This window comes from Macrobrachium nipponense, chromosome 38 (assembly GCF_015104395.2).
Source record: "Macrobrachium nipponense isolate FS-2020 chromosome 38, ASM1510439v2, whole genome shotgun sequence".
In the NCBI taxonomy this organism is placed as follows: Eukaryota; Metazoa; Arthropoda; class Malacostraca; order Decapoda; family Palaemonidae; genus Macrobrachium; species Macrobrachium nipponense.
This window is the reverse complement of record NC_061098.1, coordinates 28,955,836-28,963,335: the sequence shown is the minus strand read 5'-3', so window position 1 is coordinate 28,963,335 and position 7,500 is coordinate 28,955,836.

The following is a 7,500-nucleotide window of genomic DNA, read 5'->3' as shown; positions in this document are numbered from 1 at the left end:
AATGTTTGCATATATAAATTTCTAATATATATTTACATTTACACGACTGTGGATCTTTTCACTAATATACACACACACACATACACACACACACACACACATATATATATATATATAACTTTTTGTCAGTTGAGCCGTAAACAAACAACCAACCGCTAGTTGAAACATCATAAAATGGTGATAACCTGAGAAAGAAAATCATCCAGTATAGGCCTTCCCATGCCACCGAGCTATGTCCAATACCTGAAGGTAAAAAAAAAAAGAGGCCTAATAGGGCTACCGAAATCGAAACTCGAACCTGATAATGCTCCCTGAAGAAGCAAATGGAAAGACATCCTTATTTCCTCATGTTATCAACCTCTCTCTCTCTCTCTCTCTCTCTCTCTCTCTCTCTCTCACACGACTTCCTCAATGAGAGGAATAAAGGACCTCTGGAACTGAGAAGTTAGACAGAAAGGCAGATCGACTGCATATTGGTGGAGACACAGATGCTTTAATGTTGCTCAACTTTTAAGTCATGTCATTGTACCCCCTTGGGAATACAAAAAAAATAATGATAATTACCTAGATCTTACAAACGTTTTCAAGATTTTCTTTACTTAATACGATTTAACGGGTTCCTCTTTTACTTCCCAACTGGTCAAAGCTCATTATCTTGACGCGTGCAAAGCAAATAAAATCTAAATCTTATATAATCTTCTGATTATTAATTAAAAAGAGAAACATGACGATATTATCTGCCCTTGATACGGCTTTATATAATCCGTTGATTATATTGATTAAAATGAGAAATATTCCGATGTCATCTGCACTTGACAAAACTGGCTTAATTAAGCCAGTGGATATTCCCCCAAAATTCATTACCACGAAAAGGTCATCAGGCTCGATTAATCAGATTAGGTGAATTGGTCTGACCCAAACCTTTCTCTGATTTTGTAAATATAACGTCAACAAAATCTTTTTTGAAAACATGGTCGGATATAATGAGATATTAAAATAACATTATGTATACCCTGAGGTGCCTAAGAGTTCTAATCATAGATCTGACAATGTAGGCATGTGAACGTTACTTAAATGTGGTAAGTTATATAGCCTTTGTATACATACATATACATAAAAATACATACACATATACATGTGTCTAATATAGATATACATTATATATATATATATATATATATATATATATATATATATATATATATATATGTATATATATATAGCTTGATGATAAATAACAGTGCCAAAACCAGGAAGAACATTCTTTATCAAACGAGCTTTCGAGGTTTAAAACCTCATCTTCAGGCTGAAAAAATGACAAGGATGAGAAATCACTAAAAAATTACATTAAAATGAATTGTCTTATTAAAAGCTTCAGTAAGAACATAAAATAAAACGAACATCACATACAAACTAAAAATTAAAAACTACGAAAAAACTAACATAACGCAAAACATACAAAACAGAAAAAAATAAAAATAATATGAAAGGTGAACAAACTACACTCAAAAATAAAATGGCTAACGACCCACTTTGTGTACCTACTATGAAACTATATGATAGCTAGTTGAATACCTGATGAGTTGTTGTTCAATTCCGGTTTCATTTTCTTAATAAACAGCGACTCTGAAATTAAAAGGTCGAGGCTATTTGAGCAAAAAGACAGTACTCTAAAATCTAGGTGAGTGAAAGGATGGTCCTGTGCTAAACTGTGTTCCCTTATGGCAGAAAAGGGTGGTTTAGAAAGAGGAAACCAAGCTCTAACGGAAAGACCTCTGTTCCAAAATTCTGTGTCTAAGCCAGGGGGAACTGGATCCCACGTATCGCAGACCACACTGCGAACAGTAAACAAGTAAACGACACTCGAATTAAGGTCCACAGGAAGGGCAGGCTTCTCCCTCAAAAGAGATCCTACAGTAAAAGGGTTAGTAAAAACAAATCTGAAACTAACTTGAGGAAAACTATGCTTAAGTATTTCTTGTAACTTTTTTTGTACCAAGTAGCTACTATGACCAAGGAAAGGCAATTTAATATACTTCACATCTTTACTAGCAGTACTGTACACCGGTCTGGGACAAAATTTCTCATCTAGAAAATTTTTCAGAACTTTGTAAAAGACAAATACGGGGGATAAGAATTTTCGGAAAAATAATTCTGGAGGAAGACCATGTCTTGATGAAATAAATTAAAATCACAACAGACATTGTAAGCTCTATTTATCATAGTACGTATTGAATTAATTTTAAACATCTTTGGTGAAAAACTAAGATAATTCAATCCCAAGCCAGTAAAAGTATTTTTCCTATAAACGGAAGTCTCAAATTTACTTCTATTTCTGTGTACCTGAACATCTAAAAATGACAACATATTATCCTGTTCTGTCTCACAAGTAAAAGAAATATTAGGATGACGAGAATTAAAATATTCAAAAAATAAATCCACGTGTGAACGTTCCTTGAACACAAGGAAAGTGTCATCCACGTCCCTACGGTAATACAAGGGGTTGAAAGCAACAGGGCATTCAGACATCCAAAGATTTCCAAGTAGCCGCCCAATTACTGAGACTATTTTGAGACGTTATGGCTGCTCAACGCTACAGTTGTTTAGACAGACTGAGAAGGTACGCTATAGATCCAAGAAGATTGAGGAGGACATACAATTTCTGAACACTTGCAAGGATTTCCGTGTTATTCCCAATTTCATTAAATTTAAGGTTTATTCCAGAGATTTTCGTAACACGAGTACATATCTCTTATGGCAGTTTAAATTATTAGACTATGAGGTTAAAGCGCAAAAACGTAAGAAAGAAGTAATTTTTACTGAAGTGTCTTCATTAAATAGGGATTTACGGAATAATCTTTCTTTTTTGGACTACACTTGCCTGTCTTCTATTTTGGATTCCAATGTTGATAACAAATTGACAGATGTTAGGCTTACGCACAGCAGAAAGTTGAGAAATCTAGGTGTGGACGTTAGTAAAAAATAGATAGTAGTATAGTAATTTTTTATCTTTCTAACAGAAATTTAACAAAAGAGGAAAAGGATGTTCTTTCTCTTGGTCTTGAGTTTGCCTTGACTCCCATGAAATTCAATTTCTTTAAGTACTTTTTAAGTTTTGAAAAACTGTGTTCAACTTTAAGAAACTGTGACATCTGTGGTAGTGAAACACTTATTTCTATTTTTAACAAAATTTCTGTAATTGCAAATGAGACCTTTCAAAATTTTAATCGTTGAGAGGAGGGTGACAATCAGTTAAATAAAGACATAATCAATATTTTACGTAATCTTAAGAACGATGATAGTATTGTTATTACAAAGCCAGATAAAGGTAGGGGTGTTGTAGTGATGAATAAGTCTGATTATTTAGATAAAATGAATGAAATACTCTCTGACAATACAAAATTTAAGATGTTAAATGTAGATATTGCGAGTCACATTTTGAAATTAGAAGACAAATTAAATAGGATGTTAAGAAGTTTGAGAGATAAGATTGGGGAAGTTACCTATAGTAATTTATTTGCTTCAGGGTCAAAGCCCGGTTACATGTATGGTCTACCTAAGGTTCATAAAATAGGAAACCCATTGAGACCCATTATATCCTCAATTGGCACTTTTAGCTATTACTTGTCAAAGTTTCTGGTTCCAGTTTTAAAACCTCTAACTTTTAGTGAGTTTAATGTCCCAAATTCTTCCAAGTTTGTCAAAGAATTGTGTTCTTTCGATTTTAACCAAGATGTTGTAATGGCTAGTTTTGATGGAACCTCTCTTTTCACAAATATCCCATTAAAAGAAACATCTGACATTATTCTTAATAATATATGTGAAAACCACATAACAACTCTTGGACTTAGTAAAGTAGATTTGCAAAAATTATTACAATTGGCGACAACTGATGGCATTTTTACTTTTGATGGTAAATTATTTAATCAAATAGATGGAGTTACTATGGGAAATTCCCTTGGACCTGTATATGCAGATTGTTTCATGGGTTATTGTGAAAAGATTTGGATGTCTGAATGCCCTGTTGCTTTCAACCCCTTGTATTACCGTAGGTACGTGGATGACACTTTCCTTGTGTTCAAGGAACGTTCACACGTGGATTTATTTTTTGAATATTTTAATTCTCGTCATCCTAATATTTCTTTTACTTGTGAGACAGAACAGGATAATATGTTGTCATTTTTAGATGTTCAGGTACACAGAAATAGAAGTAAATTTGAGACTTCCGTTTATAGGAAAAATACTTTTACTGGCTTGGGATTGAATTATCTTAGTTTTTCACCAAAGATGTTTAAAATTAATTCAATACGTACTATGATAAATAGAGCTTACAATGTCTGTTGTGATTTTAATTTATTTCATCAAGACATGGTCTTCCTCCAGAATTATTTTTCCGAAAATTCTTATCCCGTATTTGTCTTTTACAAAGTTCTGAAAAATTTTCTAGATGAGAAATTTTGTCCCAGACCGGTGTACCTTTCCTTGGTCATAGTAGCTACTTGGTACGAAAAAAGTTACAAGAAATACTTAAGCATAGTTTTCCTCAAGTTAGTTTCAGATTTGTTTTTACTAACCCTTTTACTGTAGGATCTCTTTTGAGGGAGAAGCCTGCTCTTAATGTGGACCTTAATTCGAGTGTCGTTTACTTGTTTACCTGTTCGCAGTGTGGTCTGTGACACGTGGGATCCAGTTCCCCCTGGCTTAGACACAGAATTTTGGAACACAGAGGTCTTTCCGTTGGAACTAGGTTTCCTCTTTCTAAACCACCTTTTTCTGCCATAAAGGAACACAGTTTAGCACAGGACCATCCTTTCACTCACCTAGATTTTAGAGTACTGTCTCTTTGCTCAAATAGACGCGACCTTTTAATTTCAGAGTCGCTGTTTATTAAGAAAATGAAACCGGAATTGAACAACAACTCGTCCGGTATTCAACTAGCTATCATATAGTTTCATAGTAGGTACACAAAGTGGGTCGTTAGCCATTTTATTTTTGTGTGTAGTTTGTTTACCTTTCATATCATTTTTATTTTTTTCAGTTTTCGTATGTTTTGCGTTATGTTTTAGATTTTTCGTAGTTTTTAATTTTTAGTTTGTATGTGATGTTCGTTTTATTTTATGTTCTTACTGAATCATTTAATAAGACAATTCATTTTAATGTAATTTTTTAGCGATTTCTCATCCTTGTCACTTTTTCAGCCTGAAGATGAGGTTTTAAACCTCGAAAGCTCGTTTAATAAAGAATGTTCTTCCTGGACTTGGCACTTTTATTTATCATCAAGCTAAGATTTCCAAGTAGCCACCCAATTACTGAGATTATATATAATTATATATATATAATATATATGATATATATATATATTATATATGTATATATATATATATATTATATATATATATATAATATATTATATATTATATATATATATATATATATATATATATATACATAATTGTAACAGCCACAATGCTCTCTTACTTTCTCGACAGGAGCGATCGCCAATTCTATTATTGCTTAATAAATTCCCCCTCGGTTAAGCATATATGAAAATATATTAATTCCTAGGTAGAGCGAATTAGATATTAAAGGACATTTGTAGTTCGATATATGTATATGAATCACGGTAATGTGATAGACTTATATGATGACTACGTGCGGGCAAAAGCACTACCACGCCACAGAGAACGAGATGGGTTGATGCAGCCTCCAAAACAAAAAATACATGTCCGCGCGAAAGGTATTTCAGGTGGGGGAGGCGACATGAACTTATATATCTCTTGCTGTGTCGGGGTGGTTTAAGGCTTCACTGCCAGTCCTGGAATTTGGGAGGTCGCTGGTTCGCGCCGGTCGATCGCCAATTCTATTATCGCTTAATAAAATTCGGTTAAGCATATATGAAAATATATTAATTCCGAGGTAGAGCGAATTAGATATTAAAGGACATTTGTAGTTCGATATATGTATATGAATCACGGTAATGTGATAAGACTTTATAATATAATAGATTAGATATATTATATATATATTATATATAATAATATATATATATTATATATATATATATACACACACACATATATAGGATATATATATATAATATATATATATATATATATATATATTATTTTTTTTAAATTATATAATTACAATTTATCATGGAACATTACTGACACAAACAAAAAATCCTTCCCTAAAGAATCCCCAAAGCGCAAATCCTCGACTGACAAAAACCCCATAGCAAAAAGAATTCCCTAAAAAAATAAGCAAAAAAAAAAAAAGGAAAGCAGAAATGAAATACAGGTTATCCGAGGAACAAAAAATAATTGGGGGTGACGTGAGAGTGGCCCCAAGGGATCGGGGAGAGGGCGATGAAAAACTAGGGGGCACCGACCCCTGACACAAATAGAGGAAATTGCAGACGTCGCTACAAACAAGAAAATTCGCGGTAGTGGGAGAGAGCTCTTTAAAAATGGACTTGTGGGAGAGAGAAGTAGTACGTATTCTCTCTCTCTCTCTCTCTGTATATATATATATATATATATATATATATATATATATATATATATATATATATATATATATATATATATATATATATATATATATATGTATATATATATATATATATATATATATATATATATATATATATTATATATATATATACACACATTAAGCTACAACCTTTAATATCCAGTTCTCTCTACCTCGGAATTCATATATTTTTATATACGTTAACCGAAGGGGAATTTTTTAGTTGATGATAATGTCCTCTCGTGGATTCGAACAGCGGACAGAGTCGGTAAGATCAATGAAGTCCTGATATCTCCTCTGTGCGCTGGTTCGAATCCACGAGAGGACGAAATTATTATCAATTAAATTATTCTCCTTTGGTTAACGTATATGAAAATGTATTAATTCGCCGAGGAAAGAGCGAAATTACATACTTTTAAAGGACATTTGTAGCTTAATGCGTGTATATCAATCACGGTGATGTGATTATATATATATATATAAAATATATATATATATATATATATATATATATATATATATATATATATATATATATATGTATGTATATATATATATATAATATATATATATATATATATATATATATATATATATATATATATATATATATATATATTTATATATTTATAACAATCCTCTTACCCCTGCTTCACTTGACAACATCTAGTATATAAGGACGAATTCGCAACTAAACTGAATCAAGAGCTGAACTTCAGCGTGACTGCCTCTTACATAAGACCTGCCAAGGAGAAGTCTCCCAAACTCTTTCCATAAAGGGCTGAGTTAACCCCGACTTGCTGCATTTTGACCTCGTGTGTCTTCAATCTTAGGGCAGTTTTACCCTGGAACTTTAAGCAGTGAGATATTATAACTCGGCTGGATGGAGTTTGTCGAGGCCCTTGAGTTTTTTTTTTTTTTAATCGCGGTTTGACTGTGACATTTTATTCTGTGTTTTTCAGTCTC